This window comes from Lepidothrix coronata, unplaced genomic scaffold, assembly GCF_001604755.1.
Source record: "Lepidothrix coronata isolate B3197 unplaced genomic scaffold, Lepidothrix_coronata-1.0 Scaffold87, whole genome shotgun sequence".
In the NCBI taxonomy this organism is placed as follows: domain Eukaryota; kingdom Metazoa; phylum Chordata; class Aves; order Passeriformes; family Pipridae; genus Lepidothrix; species Lepidothrix coronata.
The window spans coordinates 876793-886261 of NW_016690267.1; positions in this window are offsets into that span (position 1 = coordinate 876793).

The window sequence follows — 9469 nt, forward strand, 5'->3', positions numbered from 1 at the left end:
CTGGAAGGAACTGCAATTTAAAGGACTCATTAGTTAAGGCGGGTTAATATCAGCCAAAGACTTTTACTGCCTGAAGCGAATTCAAAGTGAAGATATGACTGATAGTAACACTTGCTCTTACAGACTTCTCTGCACACCATCTACAGCTCAGCATTACTTCACTGGAGTCTGAAACCATTTGCTTTGGCCTTGGCCTGGAAACAGATGGTCCTTCCTTTTCTCTAACAACTGCTGACAGATTTGGCTTATCATGTCCATATGAACACTTTCTGCTCGCAGTTACAGGACAGAATCCAGTAGGATCGAGACAAACAGAACAATCCTGGGATGGAGGCAAACAGGATTTGGCCCTTCAGTTATATGTATCAGGCACTTGGTCAATTAATGACAGTTATGGGAATTCACTTGAGAGTCTCTCGGTGAAACCAAAGACCCAATTTTGCCTTGAAAATGGGAAATATTTTCATATGATGCAAACCCACAGAGCTGACTTAGTCTGTTGCATGTATTTCAAGGGTGAGTTTTCTGAAACAACAACCATCTGTTTGTCCTGTGTTTGTACTAAACAAGAGGATGTTCAAGTCTATTTCTTGGACTCTTCAGCTCTGCTGCAACACCACTAATGACCAAGTAATAGAAAAAACAATCTTGTCTCAGACACCATGGAGTCAGCATTGATTTCTAGAGAATTTTCATGTAAGAAAATATTGGGTTTTGCTGGAATTCATAGAGCCATAACACAGCAAAAACATCATGGCAAGTCCATGGCAAGGCAGATGTATTACAGAGGTGGTTGTATCCCAATTCCCTGAAACACTTCATCTGAGTTGGAATATAAATTATGAGCTAATATCACTTTACATGAAAACAATAACGCTTCTGTAACAGTATAATAATTAAGAGCACTACCAGAATGTGAATCTGGAATGTACTAGTCCTTCCAAAGCCCTGCAGCCAGCAAAAATATGTTGGAGTACAAAGCTTCATAAAGCTGTGCCTTAAAATTAAGATCTCATCCTAAACCCAGGAAAACATTATGCCACTTCTTGTTTTTCTAATCAGCTTTAGTTCTTTCCTTCTTCTTTCATCAGTAATGAAGAACTTATAGTCCAAGCTATGCCCTCCATGCCCTTGAGTCCCTCTCAGCTCTCATTCATCACTGAACTCTGCCTGAACTTTGTGATCAATTCTGTTGACAAGGCAGAAATGGGAAGATGATTTAGCTGCTTTTCTGCTAGCAGGATTGCTTCCCCAAAGCTGGAGGAGAGCAGCATCCTCAGTACCTGCCTCTTAGTTCAAGCAGGGAGTTGGAAGTGCTGAGTAAAGCAGCAAAGTACAATTTTTTCCTTAGTCACTGTTCAGAGTAGACTCTGTGTTCAAGTGATGCCCTCTGATAATCTTGTGTTTAGATCACACCATCTCAAGTGCTCACTCTGTTTTTATCTGCTGATGCACTTACAGGTGAGAGAAGTAAGCATCTGCATTGATTTTACAAGGTTTTGCAGACACAGAGGAGAGTACCAGCAGTAACACACTGCACTGTCACCTAATGAATGAAAGGATGCACTGTATTGCCTGGTTCCACCCCCATGCTCTGATACCCTGAGGTGACTCCTGAGAAGGAAACAGGTTGGCCAGAGTTCCTCTGGAAAGGCCAGTTACTGCAGAAATAGTACAAAATGGCAGCATGAACAAACCCCAGCAGCAATCAGAGTGTGGAGGGTCGTGGAAACTCAATGTATGATTGACAACCAGGGTGTCTTGAAGGACTCCACCAAGAATGATATCAGGGAAAGCTCACTGATACTTCTGCTGCCTCTGTTACTTGAGGAGCTTATGACAATTTGGGTCATTTAATTCTAATCAAAATCTTTTCCTATTTCTAATCCCTTCAGCAGATTAAATATTGCTAGAAGGAAAATCAACACCCACACAGAAAGCCTGGGCTCGGCTGTTGAGCGTAGTTGTCTCCTGGAGGTCATTAAGGTTGAAAGACAGGCCCTCTTGGCCAGCTCTATACCCAGTAGGGAAGGACAAGCAACAGGAGAAAATCAGCCTTTTGGAGATCTCTATCACCCTCTAAGTAGTTTCTTGTTCTCTGCTATCGAAATAAATCGTCTGCAATGAATAAAATTCAAATTAGTCTCCTTCGCTCAGTGAGATGGAGCTGCGCCAAGTGCTGCCATTTACTGAAGTCCTTCTACATCACTGTTAAAAAGGAAAGTTCTAAACAGTGACATCTTGGAGGCAGAATTTGTTCTGGGCACAGACTGTGATCAAAATGTATGCACTAAAGTAATATTACCAGGGACTTGGGGTTTCTGCAGCCCATGTCTAAAGCAAGGAACTATTGCTGTGGTTTAAAGCACTTCAACTAAATAGGATGATAATTTCTGCTTACCTCGAGCAAAGGGGCGCATGGAGACATGTTTATTGTGTTTTATTCCATGTGAAATGGTTAAAGTGAACTACAGAAGTTCTAACTTCAACACATGAAGAAATATTACAGCCACAATGAGCCTTCCAATTCACTTTTCTCCTTTGCTTGCTGCCATACATTTCTATGTAACGCAGCTGCCTGGATATTTCCCAAGCGAGCAATAAGAGACCAAGTGGTAATTAAGTTATTTCACTCAAGCATCAGGTGTATTTGGAGCCATGGTAATATCTCAGCATCTCCTGTACCTTTCATGTCCTGTTGTTTACCAAAGGAGCAATGAAAAGGAGCACGGGAATGAGGTGTAGATGGATATGAATTATTGAAAGGGACTAGGATGAAAGAGCTGCAGAAACAGGAGTATCTGTCATTTAAGCTCTGGGTAAGAGGTTTTAAAGCACAAATGAGAGCAGTGAATGTGAGAATGCTCTGAGTGGTGTTTGTGCTGCTTAATAGAGAGTAGGGGGTGTTACTTTTATAGTCTGCAGCAGTGTGTCGTGCCCTGCCTTGAGCCAAGGGTAAAAACCCTTCTCTCAAACACCATCCTCTCCTGCTTACGCCAAGGGCTCACACTCATCCAGATCAGCCACTGGCTGCTAACACCTGGCAGGACAAAACTGCTGGAAAAGCTCCTGTTCCTTCCAGAGCCTATGTGACATTTTATTTAAGATATTTTTTATTGTCTAGTCCAGGCGTTCAGCCTGAAATTTTATGTCTTTCCTAAATCATTCAAAGCAGTATCTCCCTTCTCTTCATGGTAACACCCATTTGACAGCTGGGGGTGGTGGTCATGTCACTGATCATCTTTTTTTTGCCTTTTCTTCATAAGACAAAACTTTCATGTCTATAAATTACTTTGTCAACTTTACTCCTCTCCAATTCTACAAATCCTTTTCAAACAGTGAAATCCAAAGCCACAGGAACTGAAAATGTAACACTACTCCCATTTAATCCATGATCCATTGCATCTCCTCTTTAAAAACCTCTACAGGCATCTTTTGATTAGTTTGGTGGATGGACTACAGGAATGGAGTAATTTTACATTTTCCTTTCTTCTACTCCATCATATTATAAAACCAAACAGCATTTCTGCTTTCCAGACTCTTGCTTTTCATTTCACTCATCTCTCTTCCTATTTTATGGCTGGTTTGTTTTAGATTAATCCCTCATAGTGGACACAGAGTCATTTCCTCAGGTTCAGCCTGATTTTATGGATGCCTACCATTTCCTCTAATCTCTTCAGCTCCTCTCTGTCTCCCTATCTATCCTGCCAGACATTTCCCTTGATTTTATCTTTAATTAATGCATCTTTGTAGTGTTTACAACAAAGGCTGAGTTGCAAATGTGACTCACAGATCCATTCTTGCCCCTCCCCCCAGTCACACCTTTGCTGACTCAAAGTGCTGATAATATTTAGATTATAGTGAACGGAACACTTGCTGATTATTTTTCCCCTCTGGCCTTTCAGCAGTCACAGCCATAAGTCCTGAGTTTGTAGGATAGGAGGATGCAGGGAGCACAGGTGGAGAGCAGAGTGACCAGCTGGCAGAAGGTAATGGCCCAGACTATCAGCTTTGGGCAGGGAAGCTCATGAGCAGCGCTTGTCCCTCCCTAATCCTTGTGCCATTGCATGCCAAGCCAGCTCTCTAGAGAGCCTTTGAGCAACCCAAAAGCTCCTCTACATAAAGGGCTGGTGAAGCAGATAGAGATCAGGGAAAAGTGGAAAACACTTCCCTGTTGACAGCAGGACAGGAACTTGAGCAACCCTTTAGCTGCATCGAAGCTTTTCACCGCTGAAGCCTGAGAGCCCTGAACCTGGGAGGGGTCTGTCCCTGGGGGCTGATGGGACTTTCCAAATAAACAGGGAAACAGGTTGTAGGGAGGAAAGAGCAAACCAAGGGCTTGCTTTGGAGAGTGGCTCTGCAGCTCTTAATTCACTTTTTGAAATATGAACCTGCAAAGAGCAGGTGCTGTCAGAGGGATTGAAAGATGGGTCTGGTGAAGAGGTGGAGGGAAGAACTTGGCTTCTCACCTGATGATGGGCTTTTAAAGGATGTTCAGTGTCAGCCTAATAAAGTCACCCCCAAAGCAGATGGTGCAACTCCCAGAACAAACACAAGGAGTAAAAGTTCTCCCCTTCCCTCTCAGAGGGAAAAGTAGAACAGTTCTTCAGAGGTCAGTGGGTGGGGATCTCTCACAGGTTTGCAGAGACTACAACATAAGGACATGGTCTCTCTACTAATTCCTTAACTAACATGATCAAATCATAATATCTTTGTATTTTAGCCTGAACAAGGCTAGTATTCCACGGATTAAAACAGATACAGATCTCAAAGAGAAACCAGCTAAGTTATTAAGAAGAGCTCAAGGGTACTTTTTAAGAAGTGGGTGGTACAACAGCATAACAATGTCTTTTATACATATTGCTTTTAACACAAGGTCACAAGGCTTGGAAAGAAATCTAATTGGAATGATTTTTTTCTTTTATATTTAATGCATCATAAATGGAGAACTGGATTTGTAGGGGTAATTTGTTTGAACAGTATGGTATTAAGAAAAACAAGACGAAGAAATCAATCTCACCCGTAACAAACAAAACAAAATTCTCAGACCTTCCTTCACTAGTTTTAAATGATTTGAGAAATAAATCATAACAGCGGAAGGGGAAAAAAAACCCCAACAACATTCAGCATTCAAACCCACCTCACCTACTTAGCAATTCATGTTTTAATCTGGGAGTTCGTCACGGCAGCTAATGGAATTTTAACACTGTTTCTCTTTCTATTTGAAAACTGAAAATGCTGCTGCATTTTATTCTTCAGCTACACAACTTTAAATAATCAGTCTTTCTAATGACTCACCCACCTGCTAAAAAACTCTCTTTTCCAGCACAGTTAGCTGAGGATCAACTTTTCAATACCTCCTGTCCTTCTCCCCAAACAGGAGCTTGTTGTCACACCCCACTATTACAAGCACTGTTCCTACAAGACCACTGTAGTTATATTTATTTGATTTATGACTAAGAAACAGAGGCACAGAGATACTAAATGATATGTCTGGGATGACAAGGAAAGAATTTTTGTCTGTGTGTGCAGGTAGACACCCACAACCCTGTGAGCTGGAAAAACAACAGCACTTACAGACTTACATGTCCTCAGTACGTAATGACAGTGTACTTGAAACATCTGGTTAAATGTTTCATCAACTTTTCTTCCTAGAAAATTAACAACACCTTCTTCTGCACGTTTCCCTCTTCAAATTCTGAAGTGGGTGCTATTTTTTCCTAACTAGAGGTGGCACAGATACAATCTCTCTGTTACCTGTCCCTGTGCAGGTACCCCTCAGAGCTTCTCTCTGAAGCAAAGCTTGCTGTTACTGACATAGAAATGCATGAAAATGGTAAAAACCCCACCAATCTTGGCACTCAATCAGTCAAATATCCCTTTATAGGGAACAGTAGAAGTTATTATCTGTATGGCTGTATCCTGTGCTATATATTGAATATTTGTGGTATTCCAATGATCCTGATGCGGATCGCTGAAATGACTCTTTTAATATCAGTCATGAAAGTGGTGTGATTCATAAATGCTTTGGAATTGAAATAAAAAGCACTTGGCAAAAAAAGCATTTATGTAGTTTCCAATTTTTATCTCACCGAAAGATTTGCACTGTCAAGATGTTTTCGGCTCTGATAGAAACATCAAAATGCACAGTCCAAATGTGCCTGCAGGGTATGAGAGAAAATGGAGGTTTGTACTCTTGAAGAGAACTTCATTTATCAGCAAGAGCCTGATTATCACCAGGGCCTCTCTTTCAAGCCCTTTGGTTGCTAAATTCTCAGTGAGGTCAAAGATGCCAACCCATTTCCTCATGTCCACACAATTAAACAGATGTGCCCTCTGCTTTGGAGTCCAGGAAGGGAAGGTTGTCTCTGTTTCCCATAAAAAGTGTTGTCACCTCCTAATGCTCAGAGGTGGCAGAAAAACTTCTTCCTCAAATGCTCAACTTGGGGGGGGGGCTGAGGGTGAGACTGATCCCCAGAACTGGAATCAGGAGAGATTTGTTCTCCAGGTCTGGCCATGAAAGACTGGAGGCTGCCTTCCTCTAAAGCAGGACTCCCACATTCCCTGGGCACATCTCTCCTAATCCATCTCTTGCCACGTGGAGAGGCACCAGCTCAGCTCCAAGTCATGGCACTCAGCTGTTTCCATGCCACACATTTTAATGCCCTGAAACCTTTTAAACCTCAGTGATTCAGCCCTTATGCAAAATTCATTGGGATAGACATAGGAATGATTATCCATTTGAGATTCCTTTCCTTAGGTACTGTCCATTAACAAGTATAATTTTCTAGACAGTCCAAAGGAAATGAGCACAGAGAACTTCAGGGGATTTATCCCAAGATGATTCAAGTTCAGTCTTCATGCATGGAGAGGAGTGAAAGGGCACAGAAATAGTGTGTTACATATCATGGACCTTATTCTACATTTACATAGCAAAGAAATCCTCTGAATGGTTCATTTGCTTTAGTGAAAGCAAGAAATGGCCCCTTTTAGTTTCCATCAAACTTGACAGAAAAAAAAAAAAGAAACTTTTACAAAGACAAGGATGAAAATAAGGAATAAAACACTGCCAGTGATATGTGACTCAGTTTTCCAGGACAATTTGTGGCACATCAGGACCATGGATCACTACTGGGGTTTCCAAGGGCAGAGATGAACTAGAAATATATTATGAAAGTGCTTAACAAATCAAGGGTACCCATGGCCTGATTTAACACATATTCCTGAGGATTGCAGCATTATTCTACTGGAATCAATAATGCTGCAACTTGGTAAGACTTGAATAATGAAGAGGTGAATCGAGTCCTTTACTGTCAAATTAATTATTCATACAAACTAGGCATTTGGCAAGAAAGGGTGTTTCTATTGCTCCATAAAGATAAATTATGAGGAAATAAACAGGAACATGAAACAAACACTGTTGGACTGAATAAAATGTTGGAATAAATCCTTAAAGTTTACACTGCCATGTGTAATATCATAATTAAATGAAGAAAACAAGGCTAAGCTATTCTTTATGCCCAATGAGTAACAGAGGGATCTGAAAAGATGCTGAATTTCCATGTAAAAAGGCTATCTAAATCAAATTAATTCCAGAAATGCCAACCACCTGTGAACACAATGGAAGCATTTAAATGAATTTTTTGATTGTTAAAATGCTCTTTTCAATCCTACGAATTTTTTTTCAAATAAATGAAAAATTTTTTTATTTATTTTAAGCTTTTACATGGCACAAACATAAAGAACCTGGGAAAAGCCAGGTCTACACATTGGCTGAGGTTTAGAGAAGAATTAGACAGACAGCAGGCAGACAACGGGCTGTGCACTCAACTGATAAAAGAAACAACATCCAATAATTTTGTGATGAAATTGCACAGACTGACGATTCAGCACTGGGCTATTTTCTAAGCCAATGAATGAAGATAGTGCAGGGCTTTAAAATTAATTTCTTTTCCTTATTTTTTTTGGTCTCCTTTTCAGTGCACTCATGTTTCCTTAAATAGTCATTTTTATTTACATTTCTGTTTTCTCTCTGACTTTAAAAGCCTGAAATGCGCCTTGTGTTATAGATTCCAGGCAAAACAATTATCTTTGTATTATGCTTAAGGGTTACAAAAAGCCCAGTTGGGAAGGAAGGAAGATTGACAACAGGGTCTTTATTAAATTACATGAAGCATCTCTGAGTGTGCAGCCTCCCCCTCTGTGAGATTGCCCATTATATACAGATATCATTGGTCTGGAATATATATATATATATATATATATACATGCACACACAGATATAATCAGATAATTCAGCTCTTTTTTTGCTGTTGTAACAGAGAAATATTTTCAAGTAAGTAGTGCATGATCAACCCAACTTAGTAGAGCCCAAGGTTCCTCAGGTTCCTCAGCATAAGAGCATCTCCACAGAGTCACACCAGTAGCTGCCACATCATCTATCAAAAATCTTGGGAAAAACAGACCAGGAAAAGCACACACATTGTGCTAAAATATCTCCCTGCTGCCCAGAAATGTGTTTCTGTGCCAGACATTGGATGTCCCTGGTGGACTTTCCTGGCTTAAATTTCTCAGTCCTTTATCTGAGTACTTTACACTTTGGGCCATCACAACTCCATGTGCCCAGAAATTCTGCAGTTTTACTAAGTGCTGTGTGAAAAAAAAACAAACAAAAAAACACAAACAAAGTATCTCTCTATTCTGTATTTATCTGCTGCCTGATACAGGATTCTGGCATAATTGCAGAGAATAAAATAAAGGAGAAGAAATCACAGGTGAGCAAGTGACAGTGAACATCCCTTCTGTTCCCCATCTCCTACAGCATTAACTATTATCAATACCCAAATACCAGTCCTGCAAATGATTTAATTACTGAACTATGTAGGAAAAATCTGCTCACTTCAATGGATGCCTGCACCAGATTCTCCTGTGTGTGTCCCAGGGAGAGGATTTTAACTGCACCATCACACCCACAGGGTTTCAAGCCAGCTGGGGAAGCACCACCTCCTTCTGCTCAGCTTTCCTCTCAGCAGCACCTCGTCCTTGTGCAATGGGAATGAGAGGCAGGTCTAAACCAAATTGCAGTAGAATGGCAAAACAACCAAAGGAGGGAAACAGGTTTGTCATTCATGTCAACAAAGAGATGAAGCATATGGAAACTGCATTTAATGCATAAAAGGTATGTAAGGAGTTGATACGACCAGATGGCTAAGGAGCAAGGAGAGAGCAATTCCAGAAACTGTGAGGGAAATAGAGAACAGAGAAAAAAGATTAAGGATTATGAACTTCATCTTGAAAAGAACAAAGGGAATTTAACAGGAAAACTCTGGCAGTAGCTATGAAAATTAAAAAAAAAATAATGAAAAAACACATCAGCAGAGGTTAGAACTGAGACAGGAATATGCCTTTCCCACCTGGGGGGAGATATCGATTTTGTGGTGTCAGCATTTATAGTTTTAGATGCTCCACT